The sequence below is a fragment of the Triturus cristatus genome, chromosome 4_1, assembly GCF_964204655.1.
Source record: "Triturus cristatus chromosome 4_1, aTriCri1.1, whole genome shotgun sequence".
Taxonomy (NCBI): Eukaryota; Metazoa; Chordata; class Amphibia; order Caudata; family Salamandridae; genus Triturus; species Triturus cristatus.
In genome coordinates, this window is record NC_140585.1 from 1,041,403,784 (window position 1) to 1,041,425,324 (window position 21,541).

Below are 21,541 nucleotides of genomic sequence, written 5' to 3' on the forward strand. Positions count from 1 at the left end.
TGTCAATGAATATTTTAACTAGCCTGCCATTTAATATTAAATGTATTTCTCCGAGAATTTGTGTAAGGTTTATCAGCATTTATTACATTGTAGTATTGAATGTTTGGCATTCTTCTGTCTAAACTTCTTGACACAGTTTCCTTCCTTTTGCAGTATTTCATGTAGTTGCCTTAGATTCATAAATATTGTCTACATGCCAAACGTGCCAACATCCGTATTTTTTCCCTTTCATAACACACTTCCTCTCTTCCTTCCTCTTCTTTCCTCAGACCAGCTTCTGCCATACCATAGTGCAATTTGGTATACAGCAGCCAGTGCTAAATTTAGGATTTCCTTCTCCACATGCCTCACGATCAGTGGCCCACCTCAGACACACCCCACAATAGAAAAAATAAAATAGTATAACTAGTACCACTGTAAATACCATTGATCTTGATACACCATGATTCCCGGAACCTAAAAACAAAACACTAACACCACAATGTTTTAGTTAATCATTTGAGCTTAGATATCTGTGATTGGATGAAAGGCATTAAAATTAAAGTCAAATCAGAAATCCAGAATTTGAGGTAGATGTAGTTAGCATTTTAACAGTCACAAATATTCCTGTTCCGAGTTCATAAATGTTAAAATGCTTTTTCTTATGTATTAATGGCTTTATTTACGGCTCTGGTCACAAACATTGTTATTTTACTGACACCTCAGAGGAGATGGTAATACATTAAGAAGGGGAACAGGCTTCCTCTGGGACCCCCTCCTCTTTCTGGATATCATTTTCTTTTATTGACGAGTAGGCAGCGGCCTAGGGGACCACTGCCAACTTTTAAACAAGTGAAAATTAAAGTAAATTTTTAGTTTTAAACGCAGTCCCATTTCCTTTAAGGAAAAAGGGCAGCATTAAAAAAAAAATACCTTTATTATAGAGGAATCGCAGACATGGTGATCTGCTGACTCCAACAGGCCGCCATCCCTGTGATGGCCTCCGGTTGTATTGAGTTGCAATTTGAGACCTACCATAATAATGTTCATGAGATAGGTTGGATTCTGCTCCACAACAATTAAGAACTTTAAGAAATGACATATGACTATATAGGTCAGTGCTTACAATTAACAACTGGTGACAAAAATACTCTTTGCGAATGGTGAACAATATTTTGTGATCAGTAAATAGTACATCTGGCCCTTGATTCTTGAAAAATAGAAAGATAGATTAAATTAAATAAATCTTTACTTATACAAGCACACAGGCATCCAAGTTGTTAGTAAACCTTAACAAGCATATTAGAGTTAATACATTTTTATTCATTTGTTCATTTAACTTTTTCTGTATAATCTCTAGCTATGGGCTAGAAAATCTATTTTGCCTCTTAGAAGACAGTGAATTGTTTTTTAATCATGAATCGTGGCAGAAGTAGTCTACATTGTTTGGTGTCTACCAGTTATTATCCTCCAGTTTCCACGCACTGACCTCATCCAAAGAGTGGCTTCCCACATTGTTCGACTGACGTTAAAGTACCTGTCAGCCCGACACCATTTTTCCTCCTCTGAGCCAGACCATACCAAGTAAGTCGCCATCTTGGTTTGCAGTCTATTGTTGTTGTAGTCTGAATGGGTAGAGAATAGGTCGCCTTTTTAAGGCTGCATGGTGCACAGCGGGTGCACTGGCAGGGTGTCAAAGGCAACCCAGTGTATACCAGCCCGCGCTTCAGCCGTTCTTATGCCTTCAATGTTGGCCAATTACGGATGATGATAAGCCTCAGTTTGGCCAAAGCTCTTCAGGATTCCTTGTATATTCTAAAAAGGCTCTACTGACTAATGGACACGATTGGCTTGCCCTCTCAATTCCCTGAGCTAGAGGGTTAATGGTATATTCTACATAGGACCCAAATTCCCGATTTGAATCCTGTGTTGACTGTGCCTAACGATTTGGCTCAATCTGACCTTCTCTTATGAGGCTGAATTGGGTTGAGCTTTAATGAATGCGCAGTCCTTTGTAAAACATGCCCTAGAGATTAACTATATCCACACCACAGGAAAGCTGCATGTGCTTTTTGTTACTGAAACCTGGATCTCAGAAGAGTTGGCAACTGCATGCCCTGAAGGCTATACGATTCTATAACTATCCTATCCATACCACAGATTAGGTAGGATAGCCATAATATTTAAAGAATGCATGAAGGTTGACTAGTTCAAAGTGGGTTCTTTCAATTCCAATTAATTGTTGGGTTCGCCCTCATTATCTTTGCCTTAGTTTCTGTAGATGGCATAATTGCTCAAGGGGGCTTCCTCCAACTTTACTGTCACCTAACTGATGTTCTGATGCCATTACTTGTCTCACCCTGCCTTCCTCTTATTAGATCACTTCAGTTTATGTGTAGAATTCCCTGAAAATATGCAGACAACTAATTTTTGTGGTACTCTTGTGGCACTTGAACTCACTTTAGAGATTGCAGGGCCAGATGAATCAATGTTTCATTCACTTCAAGATTAAAGGCCAAAATAAGCTCTGTGATGGGAAAGATACTAAGAATAATCCCTTGTTTGTATGTCCTTGGGTAAACCATCAACTAATAAGCTGTTAGACACTCTCAGTCCCACAGAAAAGCTGCATGGTGATTGTTCATTGATTGCTGGTTATAGGATTTTCCGGTAAGAATCTTGAAAGAACATGTAAGCAGGTAGATGTCTGGATTTGTTGAACATCATCAGATATTACATCCCCTCTGCCTATTGAACTGAAACAGCTCTAGTTTTCGTCCTGAATGACCTAAGAATGTTGACAGATAAGAGCCCTTGGCTTATCCTGATGTTACTTGGTTTACCTGCTGGGTCTGTTAGGGCATCTCGTCATACCATCTTGCTGTCTAGACTAGCTGCTGCATGTATCTGCGGCTCTGCCCTATCTAGAGGGTAACTGCCAAGCGGTTCACCTACTCCCTTTCTCAGGGCTCCACTCTGTCCTACCCTTTTTAACCTTCGTTTTCACCTTCTAGTGTAGTTCACCAGATATTATGGAATGAACTTCATGAATTATGTAGATGATATGCAATTGCTTATATCGGTAGGTTATTCAGTGCTTTTTTTTTTTTAGACATGTTTCAGAGCATGACAGCTTTTAATGATTGGTTGTCACACAACTCTTAGAAATTTAGTGTGGACAAAACTGAAGTTCTATGCTACATTGTTAATAGTCTCTCAAAGACTTTACTTGCAAACTTTGGGCCGGCACCGTGGAGATCTCCTGAGTGTCCAGCTGAGTCGGTTCAAAACCTAGGATTCTGAATGGTTGATAAACTACCCCTTTCTAGGCAGGTAATACCGTTATCTGCAGCCTTTTACTCATTGCAGTGAGTCTTGCAGACAATTAGACCACTTCTCACTGTTTCTGCTTGTCCTTTGGTGGTCCTGTCGACTAATTTGAGCTGATTGGACTACTGCAATTCACTATTTGTGTCTCGTCCCGCTGACCTCTTGAACAGGCTCCATCAGATTCAATATGCGGCTGCTAGACTTGTGACAATGGCCTCAGAATTAATCCGCCTCCGCTGACCTAGATTCATTAAACTGGCTGCCTTTGTCGAAGAGGATCAGGTTCAAATCGCTTTGTGTGTGTTCATAGGGCCTTTTATAGGATAGGCTCTGGGTATCTAAGAAGAAGTTTGTACATTACATGTCTGTTCACAAGTTACACTCTTCAGATGTGCACATTGTGGCAATTCTAAGGTTTTAGTGTGAGCAGCTGGCGGGTAGATCTTTTTCAGTCAGGGCGGTCCAACTGTGGAACTCCCTTCCCTTCTCGTTGTGCAAAATACAAGATCTCTTATCTTTTATAAAAGGCTAAAAACTTGACCTTTTGCTCAATAATATGGTTCTGTCTCAGCTTAATTATCCTTCATTGGCATTACGTTAGCGCCAGGACACCTGTGTAGGTAATAACAAACACTCTCTAAAAGTATTGACATAGCTCAACATACATTATTGCAGTGTGGCAGAGAGCCTACCAAAAATCCCCCTGATCAGAAGGCAAAATGTGAGGTGAAGTCATATTACATGTGTCTCACAGTGACATCATGACAATGTGTTCATTGCATGCTCTTGTTAAACAAGGCGGATTGAAAGCTAGTAATTGAGTGACAGAGTGAAAAAGGAAAGCGCCCAACCCCCATGAACTGTACACTATGATTATTTGGTATTAAGCTCAATCTAAATGAGGTGATTAGGTACAAAGGGATCGAACACACTACCAATTCAAGGTACTTCCATTCGGAATAAAATCTGCTCCACGGGTGTTCACAAAGTGCCTGGCTGCAGTGGCAGCATATCTGAGAAAATACAAAATCCACGTCTACCCTTACTTAGGCAATTCGCTAATAAGGGCATGCATAAAACAAACATGTCACAAGCATGTTAAAAAAACAATCCAATATGCTACAGAGACTGGGGTTCTCAATAAACCACAAGAAATCTTCAACAACACCAGAAAGAGAAAAATCTTTCTGGGGTGCAAGACTGAACACAGAGAACGCCAGGGCTTATCCCACACAAGCCAAAATACCAGCTATCCATCAAGAAGCAGCCCACTACCAGAGGGGACAGTCCCTGACAGTGAGGAAGGTAATGAAGCTAATGGGCATGATGGCATCCTGTATCCCACTCATTTCTCACGCTTGCCTACACATGCACCCATTCCATGAATGACTCACCAACAGCTGGTCACAAGCCACAGGAAGTTGGGAGGATCTAGTGGTTGTTACACAAAGGGTGCAGGCACAGATATAATGGTGGGCATCCAGCAACATAGCACAAGGGAGACATTTCAAGGACCCAACTCCTTCTGTGACCATCACCACGGACGATTCGCTCAACGGGTGGGGTGCACATCTCAACCAGCTGAAAGTTAATGGTCAGTGGAGCGAAAAGGATTCAACAAAACATCAGTGTTTTGGAGATTAAAACAGTTTTTCTGTCACTCAAAGCATTCCAGAAACATATTCATGGGAAAAACATATGTTCGAGGCATATGAGCTGCAGATCACACACTGAGGATAAGATCGCCATCTGGTGTTGGGCTCGGATGATTGCAGGTTGTTGTTGTCTTCGGAAGAAGCCTTTGGTCACGAGGTTGGTGACTCCTCCCCTGGACAACAGTGCGCATGGGCATCCACTCCATCGTCAGATTGTTTTTTTCCGCCATTGGGTTCGGATGAACTTTTTTCCGCTCCAGCAGAAAACTTCTAGCAATCAATTTAACTCCTTAATCTTCATTCCATCGACTTCGAAATCAACTCGGACCGGTTCCGGAAGCGGCTGATGGACAGGACACCCTTCAAAAAATGCCCCCAGTGTGGAGCGAAGTTCCCCCACAGTGACCACCACGAGGTTTGTAACCTCTGCCTGTCGCCGGAACACAACGAGTCCACCTGTCCAGCTTGTGCCGCTTTCCGTTCGAAGAAGACCCTCCGGGACCGAAGAGCTCGACGCCATATTATGGCCAAACCAGCTCCAGAACCGGAGGACATCTTTGCTCAAGATGTTCCCGAAGACGACACCGAAGATCTCGAGATCGTGTCCGAGGCCGACGATTCCGATGACCTCATCACTCCAGGGCAGCGTGTGAGTACCACCCCCCCTGCCCCTGCCCCATCCAAAAAGACAGTGGTCAAGACTCCGCCAGCTGGGCCCAGTCGCGACCGGAAATCCTCTTCAGAAGCCCCGCCCTCGGGCCCGGCTCCGAAGACATCTAAGCCTGTAGGTGGCTCGGGCTCGAGCAAACCTCATGTGATTGTGCCTTTAACACCCTCGGCACCGAAAAAACCACTGTTGGCACCGAAACAGGCTTCGAGACCGAAATCTCCTTCGGCACTGAAACGTTCCTCGGCACCGAAGTCTCCACCGGCGCCGAAACGTTCTTCGACATCGATGCCTAAAAGTCCATCGGCACCGAAACATACATCGGCACCGAAACATACATCGGCACCGAAAACATCATCGGCACCGAAAACTATGTCCACACCAAAAACAGCTCATAAAGACCCGAAGCGGGCGTCGCCGCCACCACCTTCGGAGCAAGATGAACTTTTTCGACCAGATCCTACTCAAAAGCGGATCTACATCAATCCTAACACTGGGCATGTGACTGCCATCCCATATAAAAAACGGAAGCTGGACACTACACCTCCCCCAGCTCCCATACGGAACAAGCATTTACAATGCAACGGTCTCGGCATTGTTAAAGTTAGAGCTATTGGCATTGCTCATGACAATGCCGTTTCTTTAAATGTTTTAAAAACAAAAACATAAACAAAAATAATGTCATGAGCAATGCCAATAGCTCTAATTTTACCAATGCCGAGACCATTGCATTGTAAATGCTTGTTATATAGCGCGATATTGACCCGAATCCAATCAGGTATTGGAGCGCTTTACACAAGCACCCGTTGCGTTACATGAGGACAAACATTCATTGTTTTGTTAGGCACGGGGAGATTAAGTGATTTGCCCAGAATCACAGGAGGTTCAGCGTCATTGCCGAGACTCGAACCCAGTTCCCCGGCCTAGCGCCCTAGCCGTTAGGCGAACTCCTGGTTACCTGCGTACTCGAAACAAGTTTGTGTTGAAATCTTAATTATGCAGCTGATTGTGGGTTATGTGACCAGTCACCAGTTCGGCAAATGTACATGTATGTGGTTTAGCACCAAGAAACCGTCTGCGTGCGCTTTATGGAGCATCGTAAACATAACATAACGTGGACAAAGCTGCGGCTGCAGAACTCCAGTGCCCTGGGTGAGTGCAGCTCACTGAAGCCTCCACTCCCACTGCTAACCCAGTGACGTCACTCGCGGCCCTGCTCCTACAGCCCCTACTACCCCGTATCAGCCTCTGCCACCCCCGGCCCCAGCCACACTCACCCCTTGTCTCCCCGAGGTGCGCATTGGACTATAAACGGGCTCAGCCTCAGAGGTTCCCCTCTCCGGTTCTATGATGACATTTTAATGTAAATATTCAGTAATATACGCACACCGATCTCTGTAAAGCGCTATAAAACCATGCTTTCCAGGCTCCTGTAAATACAAGCTTTGTAAGCACACCGATCTCCACAAAGCGCTATGAAACCATGCTTCCCAGCCTCCTGTAAATACAAGCATTGGACTGATACACGGGCTCAGGAGTCCAACACTCCGGTTCTGAAATGAATTTATATTTTTAATATTTAGTAATAAAAGCACACCGATCTCCGTAAAGCACTATAAAGCCACGTTTTCTGGGCTCTTGTAAACACATGCATCGGACGGATACACGGGCTCAGGAGTTCAACACTCCGGTTCTGAAATGAAAATATATTTTAAATATTCAGTAATATACGAACACCGATCTCCGCAAAACGCTATAAAACCAGTTTCCAGGCTCCTGTAAATACAAGCATCGGTATACTTCTGAGATGAAATTCTAATGTATTATGTAAATATCCAAAATAAATCAAAATTGCATTCTAGAACCAAAGCTCTGGACCCATCAACCCGTGTCTGTTTCCGAGGCGTGTGTTAGAAGAGCCGAATTTTTTTTATAGCGCCTTGCGGAGGTTGGCGCGCTTCTTTTTATGGAGTATTTCAATAATAGTTCAACCCCAGCCCCCAAGCGATGGCCCCGTCGCCCGTGTGTATCCGAGCCTTGTGTTACTTTGGAAGTTGCTGTGCTTATATTATGGACTGTTTAAATTCTAGCTGGCCCCAGAAACGGAGCCTCGGACTCCCGGCTCGTATGTACACAAGAGCCGCAAAAACAGGACTCTTTTCAGCGCGGTTTTTGGTGTTCTGATGTTAATCAATTTATAAAATATAATTTCATATCATAACTGCAGCTTTTGACCTCTGCCCCGTATGTTTGTCAATGTCAAAGGCTTGTTTCTAAAGGAAACAAACAACATGGCTTTTAATAGCGCCTAGCGTAGGGCGGTGAACTTATAATGTTGAATATGTCTCATTTAACTAAATCCCCGATCCGCAGCTTCAGACCTCAGCTCCTCTGTAAGTGTCCGATGCTTGTGTATACAGAAACATACTTTTAAAGCGCTGCAGGGGGCTTGTAGGGGTGGGGGCGTTACACGTACAGTCAGCGTCTCTGAACCGTCGGAGTGAGGGGCACAGGGCGAGAGATTCGGGGACACAAAGAGCTGGAAGAAATGTCATATTTATAGCACGGGGACTCGGGGACTTGTTAAGCAATGTTCAGCCACGGAAGGGAATTGAGAGCAAGGCAGCATAGTTAAAACAAACAAGGGGCCCCACCTACCAGCACTAACGGACCCTGCGCCGGCTTTATCGAAGAAATTAAAGGATCCGCCGATAAAGAGAGCGGAATGGGTAACGGAGGCGCCAGAAAAATGAAAGGCCAACCTGGAGAGGAGAAGAGGTGATATCAGCGAGGGGGGAGAGAGAACAAGATATGTGCCGAACACGGGAGCCAAGAGCAGGGGGAGAGGACGCCATTAAAACCACTGCCTTTCTCCGAGGCGCAGTAGAAATGCCTTTGAGAAACGCAACGTCCTTTTCGGATTCGGGGGCGTGTTTAGAGAATGAGACTTCTTGCAAAAAACACGCCCCCCGATCCGAAAAGGACGGGGCCTGATCGGAGTGACGGGACCTCTTCTCCAGTGGCTGGCCAGCATTTAAGAGGCCAGCCAATGGAGAACAGGATAGAAGAGGGGCGGGTGCAAGCCCCTCTTCTCAATAACATTAAATCTCCGGACTTCCGGTCTGCCGACCGGATGGTCCCGAGACCTAAAAAGGACTGTGCCACTTCACCACTTCGTCCTTCTTCTCCTGTTTTACCTTCTAACCCGTCCCCCCTTCCTCCTCCTGTTTCTCCTTTACCTTTACCTTTACCACCCCCCTATCATTCACCTCCTCCACAGGATGATAATGATGACTTAGGGGGAGGGGCGGACCCTGATTTATTTAATGATCCTGTTGATCCAACCGACCCGTTTACCTTTCCAGACACAGCACCGGTAGATGACTGGTCTTATCCAATGCCTGACATGCCTGACCCCACTACCTACCCCTCCAAGCCCTCCCCTCCTGATGACCACCTAGGGTTTGGCCAACTAATAAATAGGGCAGCAACGTTCCATGGTGTCACTATGCACACGGACCCCCTTGAGGAGGATTTTCTCCTCGATACCTTTGAGCAGTCACAAAAAACTGTTCATATACTTCCCATGATTAAAGGGGTTATAAAGCATGCCACTGACGTCTTTAAAGACCCTGTTCGAGCGAGGGTTCTCAACCCCCGCATAGAAAAAAAGTACCGACCAGCCCCGCAGGACCCTGCATACATTAAAGCCCAGCTCCCTTTAGACTCCTTGGTCGTATCAAATGCCAGGAAGCGCGTTAACTCACAGACAACTGGAGAAACGCCCCCCCCCCAGACAAGAAGTCTAAGCTTTTAGAGGCCTCAGGCAAACGAGTCGCCGCACAGGCGGCGAACCACTGGCGTATTGCCAATACCCAGGCCCTGTTAGCTCGGTATGACCGGGCACATTATGACCAACTTGAGGACCTTATGCAACATCTGCCTGAACCCTTTAAGTCCCAGGCCACTGACCTCATTCAAGAAGGCAAATTAATATCTAATGCCTCCATTAAATGCGCCTTAGATGCGGCAGACACTGCTTCTAGGGCGGTCAATACTAGCGTCTTACTCAGACGACATGCCTGGCTCCGTATATCCGGTTTTAAACCGGAGGTTCAAACCGCAATTCTGGCTCAACCTTTCAACCAAGAGCAGTTATTTGGCCCTGCAGTGGATACTGCATTAGAAAAAATGAAGAAGGATAATGAAACTGCCAAGTCTATGGGAGCACTGCAGTCTCCTCAAAACCGGGGTTCCTTTCGTCGCTCCTTTTATAGAGGAGGCTCCAAAAACACATCAACTGAGACCACGTCCACCTTTAAAAATTCTGGACAAACATCCCCTAACAGAGGTTATTTCCGGGGAGGTTATAGGGGAAACAATAACAAAGGCCGAGGGCGGGGCAATAACAACAACACCCGCACCTCCCCAGCCACCAAACAGTGACTTGCCACCACTCCCCCCGGACCATTCCACTCCGGTCGGGGGGCGACTCCAACAATTCCTACCTGTCTGGACTTCCATCACCACAGACAGATGGGTAAGACAAATTATCCAGTCTGGCTACTGCCTCGAACTCATACAATCCCCCCCAAACATACCACCCAAACAACGCCCAATGTCCTCACATCATCTCTCTCTCCTCAAACAAGAAGTTCAATCCCTGTTACAAAAACATGCGATAGAACCAGTCCCCCTTCAACATCAGGGAAAAGGGGTATATTCTCTATACTTCCTCATTCCCAAGAAGGACAAAACACTAAGGCCCATACTGGACCTCAGACTACTAAACCAGTATATACATTCGGATCATTTTCATATGACCACTCTCCAACAAGTCCTCCCACTCCTACAACAGGGAGACTTCCTTGCCACATTAGACCTCAAGGACGCATACTTTCACATCCCTATGCATCCCGCTCACAGAAAATATCTACGATTTGTGGTAGATGGGCAACACTATCAATTTACAGTTCTCCCATTCGGAGTAACAACAGCACCCAGAGTGTTCACCAAGTGCTTAGCAGTCGTGGCAGCGCACCTCAGAAGACAACAGATCCGTGTCTTCCCCTATCTGGACGATTGGCTCATAAAAGCCAATACATACCAAAAATGCGTTCTCCACACTCATCGCACGATTCAAACTCTCCACGATTTGGGATTCACTATCAACTACCCCAAATCCCACCTACAACCCTCCCACTTACATCAGTATCTAGGAGCAACCATAGATACATCCAAGGCCATTGCTTATCCCAGCACTGCCAGGATAGCCAGTATACAAAATCTCATCTCTCAGTTTCAAACTCATCCATCTCTTCCAGCAAGAGTGTTCATGCAGCTCCTAGGCATGATGGCGTCATGCATCTCCATAGTCCCACACGCACGACTTCAAATGCGTCCCTTACAGGAATGTTTAGCACAACAGTGGAACCAAGCTCACGGACAACTTACCGATCTGGTGTTGGTGGACAGTCGCTCACTTCGCTCACTGAAATGGTGGAACACCATCAACCTGTCCAAAGGGCGACCGTTCTTAGAGCCTCTTCCACAAGTTGTGCTAACTACCGACGCATCTCTCACGGGGTGGGGAGCCCACCTCCTTCACCATACCACTCAGGGCAGATGGACCAGTCAACAAAAACTGCTCCACATCAACCACCTGGAACTCTTAGCAGTGTTCCTAGCACTAAAATCCTTTCAAGTTCACCTAAAGAACAAAACTGTCCTCATACGCACAGACAACATGACGACAATGTATTACATACAGAAACAGGGAGGGACACACTCTCCCCAACTGTCCCAACTGGCACAGCAAATCTGGAGATGGGCAATTCCCCAAAACATCTATCTGTTAGCAGAACATCTCCCAGGGATCCACAATCAAGTGGCCGACCTCCTAAGTCGCCACACACAGCAGATCCACGAATGGGAACTACACCCCAAGGTTCTACTCCCCTTCTTCCAAAAGTGGGGACAACCAGACATAGACCTGTTCGCCACTCCCGAAAACACAAAATGCCCAACCTTCGCCGCCAGGTTTCCACACCCACAGTCCAAGGGCAATGCCCTATGGATGAACTGGTCAGGCAGATTTGCGTACGCCTTTCCGCCTCTCCCTCTAGTTCCATTTGTGGTACGCAAACTGAAACAACAGTCACTAACACTACTACTAGTGGCTCCCACTTGGGCACGTCAACCGTGGTTCACCACGCTTCTAGAACTATCCTTAGTTCCACATCAAAGGCTACGCCTCTCCCCGGATCTATTAACCCAGAACCATGGAGAAATCAGACACCCAGATCCTCAAACACTGAACCTAGCGATCTGGCTCCTGAGGTCTTAGAGTTCGGTTACCTCAATCTCCCTCCAGACTGTATGAATATCATAAAGGAAGCCAGACGCCCTACTACTAGAGCGTGTTATGCCGCTAAATGGAAACAATTTGCCATCTACTGCGCTAATAATGACATACATCCATTGGACGCTTCCATCCAAAACATCATTTGCTATCTACTACACTTGCAAAGATGCAATCTAGCGTATTCCTCTATACGTTTACACCTAGCAGCCTTGGCAGCCTACTTGCAAAATAGGCAACACCTGTCCCTTTTTAAGGTACCTGCCATCAAAGCGTTTATGGAAGGTCTCAAAAGAATCCTTCCCCCAAGATTGCCACCTGCACCAGTGTGGAATCTCAATGTGGTTCTAACAAGACTCATGGGTCCCCCATTTGAACCTATGCACAAATATGAATTACAATTCCTAACATGGAAGGTAGCTTTCCTTATCGCAATCACTTCCCTACGCAGAGTAAGTGAAATACAAGCCCTTACACTAGAGGAACCTTTCTTACAACTACACCGTAACAAAGTGGTTCTTAGGACAAACCCTAAATTTCTTCCAAAAGTGATTTCCCCTTTCCACCTTAACCAATCAGTAGAGCTACCGGTCTTTTTCCCAAACCCAGACTCCGTAGCTGAAAGGGCCCTACATACCTTAGATGTCAAAAGAGCCTTGCTTTATTACATCGACAGGACAAAACCCTTTCGAAAGACAAAACAACTCTTTGTTGCTTTCGCACCACCACATAAAGGCAACCCAATCTCCAAATCAGGTATAGCCCGGTGGATAGTTAAATGCATCCAAATATGCTACCTCAAGGCTAAACGTACACTTACAGTTCCCCCAAGGGCGCACTCCACCCGTAAAATAGGAGCTTCTATGGCCTTCTTAGGTAACATTCCCTTAGAAGACATTTGCAAGGCAGCCACGTGGTCTACCACGCATACCTTCACTAAACACTATTGTGTTGATGTGCAGGCCAAACAACAGGCCTCCGTGGGCCAGGCTGTCCTAAAAACTTTATTTCAAGCTGCTGCAACGGATACAGGCGACCACCGCTAAGGGGAAGCACTGCTGTATAATCTATCCTCAGTGTGTGATCTGCAGCTCATATGCCTCGAACGGAATATGCTACTTACCAGTATGCATCTGTTCTTGGCATGCAGAGCTGCAGAGTCACACACGCCCGCCCGCCTCCCCGGGACCTGTATCTGTTCCAGCATCCGTCTTACTTAGACATTACACATGGACATCCTTTCTTTCATTTCTATACACTCCATCTTTTCCCATCATGGCGAAAAACAATCTGACGATGGAGTGGATGCCCATGCGCACTGTTGTCCAGGGGAGGAGTCACCAACCTCGTGACCAAAGGCTTCTTCCGAAGACAACAACAACCTGCAATCATCCGAGCCCAACACCAGATGGCGATCTTATCCTCAGTGTGTGACTCTGCAGCTCTACATGCCAAGAACAGATGCATACTGGTAAGTAGCATATTCCTAATACAGACAGACAATACAACTACAATGTTCTACCTGGGTGGAACAAGGTCTTTTGCCCTGAGCAGACTTGCACAGGAAATCTGGCTTTGGGCGATACCCCAGAAGATCAGTCTACTAACAGTACATCTACCAGGGATAGAAAAGATTACAGCAGACCAACTGAGCAGACCGAACAACTGCTCCCACGAATGGGAGTTGAAACAGACAACGGTGCAGTATCTATTCAACATCTGGGGAACTCCAGTGATAGATCTGTTTGCAACTGTGCAGTACAGGATATGCCAAACCTTTGCCTCGAGGTTTCCACACCACCTGTCAAAGGGTAATGCACTTTCAATCAACTGGTCACAGACATTTGTTTACGCCTTTTCACCAATACCCCTAGTACAAAGAGTGCTACAAAAAGCAAAAGAATCAGGAACAAACATGATCCTCATTGATCCTCACTGGCCAAGGCAGACATGGTACTCCACTCTCCTAGAACTATTCAAAGGATAAATGATCAGAATCAAAGCAGAAAAAGACCTGACAATGCAACAGGGTCAGATCTTTCATCTGGAGCCAGCAGCGCTACAACTAGCAGCCTGGCGTCTGAATACATAGAATTTGGACACCTTAATCTACTGTTTAGAACCATGAAAAGAAGCAAGAAAACAGTCAACAAGAAAATGTTATTCAGCTAAATGGAACCGATACACCACATGGTGCACCAATAACAAAATAAATTCTATCAAGACACAAACAGTTATTACATATCTTACTCACCTCTTGGACAGCACCATCAATTTTTCAAGCCTCAAAGTTCACCTTGCAGCAATAGTGGCATATACAAGAGGAAAAACGTGCAAATGTTTTTTTCCCAAGACCAGTCATCAAAAGATTCCTAGAGGGAGCAAAAAGAATAGCTTCACCAAGAGCTGCTCCTGTACCAACATGGAGCTTAAATACTGTACTTTCTCAACTGATGACACCATTTGAGCCCGTGCATACAGCGGATCTCAAACATGTTACTCTCAAAATAGCCTTTCCCATTGCTTAACATCGTTATGAAGAGTAAGTGAACTGCAAGCATTAACGATACAAGGACCCTACTTACAAATCCTAAAGGATAAGGTAATCTTAAAGACTAACCCAAAATTTTTACCAAAAGTGGTATCTAAGTATCACTTAAATCAAAACATTCTACTGCCAGTTTTCTTGAAAGACCCAAAAACAAGGGCAGAGAGAAGCCTTTATACCCTGGATGTAAGAAAGGCTTTACTGTATTATTTACAGAAAACAGAGAAAATAAGGAAAACAAAACAATTATTTGTTGCTTACGCACATAACACAGGATCTGCGGTCACAAAAGCACCTATTGCAAGATGGATAGTACAAGCTATCCAATTATGTTATGCCAATGCCAAAAAGGAGTTAACTTTGCAACCAACAGCCCATTCCGCAAGGAAACAAGCATTGGAAATGCAATAGGTCTAGCATTTGCTTAAGTTAAAGCTATCGGCGTTGTAAATGGTATTGTAAATGACAATGTCTTTTATCCATGTGTTACCGAGTGTATGTGGTGTGTAGTGAAGTTCCCGGTTTCAGATTTACTTGTAGAGCTGTGCAGTGTTTGAAACAATAGTTCTTTTTGCAGAGTTATTTATTGGTTCTTCCAACAAAAGTGTGTTACTGTCTCACTGCCCCAGACCGGCCTGCTGTTCTGCTGGCCTCAGGTTCCCAGCGATTCTCAGCTAATCTGTTTAATACTTGCTTCCACTGCCAAAATGAGGCAGGATTTTTTTTAAACCCCTAAAATGTTTATTCTTATATGTAAACAGTGGGTGTATACATACTCACTGTCCTGGCAAGAAATCAAAGAATCCCGGTTCCAATAAGCTCCCTCTCCATCACTACCCTTCTCTGCAGCTCCAGGAATGCCAAAGATAATCTCTCATTCCTGTACCATGCCCTACAAGGGGCCTCCCAAGCTGATGACCACTACAAGTTATTTCCCAAAGTCCTCCCCTCCCTAGGACAAAGGTTGTAGCCCAGCACTATGGCACTACTCCAATTAGCAGCTTTCTCGGCAAACAACCTCTCGCTCAATCCTTACCTCTTCCTACACACTCAACAATTTCCCTGCAGGCACACAAGTAGTCTCTGACAGGCTTGTCATTGACACAAACTCTCCCTGTGGCACGTTTCGAAAGCTCGCTAGAACACACTCTCCAAGGTACGAAACCTGGTCTAGGGCAGGCTCGCATACACTACTGTATGCAAAATAAAAGGTTTCATTGTGTAGATTGAGGAGTTCACTCATTTTTTTGTAAGCATTTTTAATACAGAGATGCCTCTATGGCACAGTTAAAAAAAAAATACTTTAACACCTATAAGAGAAACGCCTCTTTTTTTGGGCACACCATACACACACTTTCTCCCTTATCCCAATTCTCATCTCACTTGAGGAAAACTCCCATGTTCGCCACATTTACCAGCTCCTAGAATGCTTTGCAGACCTTCATCCTCCTTCTGTTACAGGACCTTAGACGGCAAGAAACACAAGACAGGCTATTGCCTTCTCAATCAGTTCTTCAATTCTAGTAAGTAGCCGTTGCTAGCTACCCTAGAAGCTGGTGGTTCGTCAAGTGTACCTCCTTCTACTCTGTCTAATTCCCACTTGCTGTTATGTGTCCTAAACCTTTTTTCTGCTGAGCAGCTTTTGAATTTTACAAAAGCGCACTCTGTGGGAATAAAAAGCTACTGTGGAAAACATCGCAACATAACAGCAGAAGGAGGTTTATACAGTCCTACTTAATTTTTTCTACCTTTTGAAGCTGTAACAGTGACACGGATGACAGAATGTATTACAATGCAAAACAGACCTCCCTTTATTCGTATCAGGTTTACCATAACCAAATATCTCAACTCATTAATAGTCATTTTCCAGAGTTTCTCATTAGGAGTTAACTTAAAAGCGGAAGAGGAAAATTTACCTCTAATTCCAAATGTATTGCCTATGAGATCTCTTCTGTTATTCACACATTTTCACTGACATTTGAAACTTAATAAATACATTGGCCTTTCTTTCTTTTGTATAGAAATGTGCCCATCGCGCACCTTGTGAAAGTTACACAAGATTTCCGATTCCCGACACAAATTACAAAGTGAGCCTGATCTTCTGAAAGTGGAGGGCAGAGAACATCGCTGGTTCCATATTGAGCGTTAAATGCAGATCTCCCTAGCAGAAAGTTTTCCTACAGCCACATGTAATAGAAGGAAAATGCAACACCCCTGAAACCTAATGCAGTTTTATGAAAAAGTATTTAAATTGGTTCAACAGATAATTACTCAAAATGAACTGGTGTTTAATTACTTTTCTAGTATTAAAATCTTTTTCCTTTATCCCTTATGTGACACACTTATTTTAACTATTTCTTCGTTGGAGATCACTTTAGTTTTTATATTATTGATGCAAAAGAAATACGGAATAAAAAGAATGCATATACATCGGGGGAAATGCCACCCGTAGTGAATCGGTAGTATGGAACAAAAGAGAGATTATGAAGACAGGCTCTTCTATGAATGTGCAAAACACAGCTGCAATAATAGACATCGCAACGCACACCTACATGCTACGGTGGAGGAGAAATGCAGTCAAAGCGTTTCTAACGTGGAAGATATGGACGTGGCCACCACTGCCAGCAACGGAACATTACCACCACCATCGTTATCACCACAATCATTTCCGCCACTGCCATTATCACCACCACCATTACTGCTACCAACACCATTAGCAACACCACCATTGCAAAAATTAGCATCACCGATATTGCTATTGCCCCACTATCACCACCACCATTATAACCTTTCAACTATCACCGCCTCCAACATCATCACTATCACCAGCATTACGAACGCTTTCAAGGGGAACGCCAATTACACTATTACCACACCATAATTACCACCACTATGACTACTACCACCATTATCAGTAGCACTATTGCCACCAGTATTACCATTACCACAAACACCACACTATCATCTCCGCCATTACCAACACCACTACCACCAGCATCATGGCCACATCACCACTATAATATAGGTACAGCAATGCAATAGGTTTTGCAGTTGCGAGATTTTGAGCTATTGGCGTTGTAAATGACAATAGCTTTTATTTATGTGTTTAAAAAACCTGCAAACATACTGCTGATACAGCAACGAGCAATAAATACACTGCTAATTCTGCCTACGCCGAACAGTAAGAACTCTGCCGGCACCGACAGTAAATCTGCTGCTAATACTGATGAAACTGAGCAGTAAACACCACTGATCAAAACGTCAGCGCTCAGAAGTAAACCCCTGCCGTTACTGCCAGCACCAAGCTGCTAATACTGCCTGCACGGACAGCATGGACATCGTGACTGGGAAGCTGACTCCCTAAGATACTATACAAGTCACTAGAGGCAAAGGCCCCTCACTTGGGCCCACCCGTCTCGCAGAGGGCCCTGGGGTCATCTTGCCACCCCCCACACAAAGACCCCAGCACCTCGGGAACCTGCCACACACTATACGCGCTAAACCTGTCCACAGTGTTAACAGAATATGGCACGGTACCGTACATTCCAGTAGCCCTTCCTCCCGGGGGTGTAACACCTACTCTACCGCCCTGCGCCAAGCATGGCCTCTGCTCAGTGGCAAGGTAGCACATGTGAGCCGCTAAAGGCACCCCTTGAAGGGGGGAACGATGTACTCAGACACCAGGGCCCTACCTAGACCTGAGGGAAACTGAGATCATGGGAGCGAGGGGGGGTTTCCCTCATACACATCATCCTATCTAACAAATGGCTTCACTGTTGTTGACAGACTCAGCTGAGAGGCCAGTCACTGACTGGGTGCGTGTGAAGAGTCGTTTGAAGCACACTTTTGGGCAGAGTGGAAGATGACCCTTGCGGGCAAAGTTAGAAGCAGACTTTGGAGGGCAGTGTGAGAATAAAGCGAGGGTGGGCGATTTGAGAGGCATTCGCTGCGGACAGTGTAAGAGACGGACTTTCGTACACTAGTGTGTGTGAGAAGAAGTAAATGGCGGGCAGTCATATCTAGGCAGCGATGGGGATGTGAGAAGCAGCCACTAGAGGGCAGTGGGAGAAGCGGGCAGCGATGGGCAGTTGTAGGGCCTGGCAGATAATATTGGCGTAGCGTGACGTGAGAGGCGACAGTGGTGTGCGATGTGTGGAGTAGACATTGGTTAACAGTAGTAAGAGCAGATGTTCGTGCGAGCTTGAGAACCAAGCACTGGTGTGCGGCGAGGGCGGCTGTCAGAAGTGTGAGATAGTCTGAGGTGGGCTGTGTGAGGAGACATAGAGGGGACTAAGTGAGAAGCAAATGTTGGTGGGTAGAATGTAGTGACGAGACACTGTGGGCAGAGTGGGAAGCAGACAGAGTTGGGCAGTGTTACAATCACTAATGTGAGGAGACGCTGAATAGGGTGAAGAGGCAGCAGTCTGAGGTGAGTAGTTTTAAGAGACAGTCTGACTGGGCCACAGGGCAAATCAGGCTGGTAGATGAGTGTAGGCCGTTCTGACTCTTTCCGGTCCCGCTTGCTAGTCTAGTAGGTATTTTATTTAATGTCACTAGAAACATTACCTGCAGCCAACATCTATGCATCCGGGCTCCCATGTGTGAGTAGCAGGTACCGGTATGAAGGACTCTAAACCTCAGGGTCCTCTGTCCACACTTTCACCAAGTTTACACTTATAAACATTATTTTTCAGGCTTTTGTATAGCACCAAATAGAAGGAAACTCAGGAGGCGCATATGGTGCACTGTAGATGGGGTGGCTAGGGGCACTCGCCCATCATCCTAGACCCTACACTGAGGGAAACACTCATCTCAGTCACCCCATCAGTGGGGGAAGGCGAGCTCACAAACCGGACGGCGAGATACTCAATAGCCATCAGCACGCACAATGACAAATGTGGTCTCCGGTACTCCCAGTAAGAGGTAGTCAAGCGTCATTACAGGTAGGCACGGTCACACGGACAGCGAGATATTCACACGACCATCACTACTCAGTCACCAATACTCACAATTATTTATATGACCACAGGAACTGCAGTACTCACACTATGAGGCGCTAACAAACACAGATAGATACTGCGGTATTTTGAATAAGACATAATCACATGGCACCAACACTTACAATCACCCTAAGCACCTGGTGGTGGCCTTTAACGCTAGGGATAGGGGGTGGCACTATTGCACCCCAGTAATACGAGCCTTCTTGCACAAGCTTGAACTTGCATTGGGGGCTCCATTCTGCAGTGGAGGGACAGTGAGCGTCCAGGGGTAGCCACCTCTAGGCAGACCCTTCTCCAACCAAGACCCTCCACCTCAGCTGACAGGTGGCGGCAGCTGCCGAATCTGAGCTGCGGACACTCACCGTCGCTCCCGCACAGGAATGAACTCTTCCACGGGCGAGGAGGAGTGCTGGGTCCGGCCGTTACTGGAGCCTGGGAAAAGGGGTGTGGAAAAAAACATGGTTAAAGGTAAAGCACGGGTGCCTCGATTGTTGAAAAAGTAAACATATATTTTTTTTCTATTTCTTTACTTTTTCAACAATTGCGGCACCCGTGCTTTACCTTTAACCATGTTAAAGTAAAGCGCGGTTGCCGCGATTGTAGCAAAAGTAAACAAATAGAAAAACATCTAATTTTTACTTTTTCAACAATTGCGCACCCGCACTTTAGCTTAACATGGCTGAAGGTAAAGCGCGTGTGCCGCATAAGTGAAAAAAAAGTAAGTAAATAAATAACTAATAAAAAGCATTACACAATAAAAACAAAACTAGCGCTGTACATGGCGGCCCATGAAGCGCAGAATGAATACAAAAAAGTGCTCACCCACTAATAAAGGAGACAGTGTAATGCCGCATGTGAAAGATCCAGTCCAGGTGGGGGCGGGGCCTAAAGAAGACAGGGCGGTCACCAAAAAGCCTCACTTTCAATCGGAGGCCAGCGTTTATCATAAAGGATGACGCCGGCCAATAGAAAGGATGGGCGGAGCTTCCACTCCACTTTCAAAATTGCCTCATTTACAATAGATCTCGCAGAGCTAGCAGCGCATGCGCTGCAACGCTAGGCGAGACCTCAAAAGGAACAACGCTGACATTTATGGTCAATGTGCCAGTTGACTCGATTGGCACAGCAGCAACATGGGCATAGCCACACACATTTACAAAGCATTATTGTGTGGATATACAAATGAATAAGGAAGCTCAAATTGGACAAAAGGTGCTTCAACACCTGTTTGCCAGGTTTTCCTTTCACCACAGCCCCCGCAGACAGGGGAGAAACCGCTACATAATCTGATGCACAGCATGTGAATCCAGAAAAGGATTCACACTGCAAAATGAAATGGTTACTTACCAGTAGTAGTAGTTTTGCAGCTTGAAGAGTTTTCTGGATTCACATGCGACCCACCCGGCCTCCCCTAGAGGAAGACAACCAGGTGGGAAGCAAAGTACTACAACAGAATTTCAAGACCATCCCAAGGATTACAAGACATAAAGACAGAAAAAAGAATCCGAAGATGGCCGTCACGCACGCCGACCTCCAGGATACCTTCTGACGTCATACAGGGGACGTACCTGGCACCAAATGGTGGTCAACAGCGACCAAAACAAGAAAAAAAAAGACAATTGCGGACCCAAGAACAAGATGGCAGAATGATGCACAGCATGTGAATCCAGAAAACTCTTCAAGCTGCAAAACTACTCCTACTGGTAACCATTTCGTTAAAAGAACATCGTAGCTTTACTATAGCCTTATAGCCCGCCGTAGCGGGCTATACCGGCTGTTAAAGGCCCGCTGCAGCAGTAAAGGCCCGAGCCGAAGGCGAGGGACTTTAACAAAGCAGAGGGACTTTAAAAGCCGGTATAGCCCTGCTACGAAGGGCTATAAGGCTATTAGAACATTCTGCCACTAGAGGGCAGAATGTTCTAACAAATAAAACAAAGCCTTCAGGGAGCGCGAGGGGATTCAAATCCCCTCAGGCTCCCTGAAGCCTTTGTTCACAGCCAG

The 21,541-nt window shown here is 45.6% G+C and overlaps 1 protein-coding gene across 2 annotated transcripts in view; it reads left to right on the plus strand.

Moving 5' to 3' along the window:
* The window catches only part of GSAP (gamma-secretase activating protein), a 762,740-nt gene that overhangs the window by 447,057 nt on the left and 294,142 nt on the right, over positions 1–21,541 (plus strand). The gene's annotated exons all lie outside the window — the stretch shown is intronic.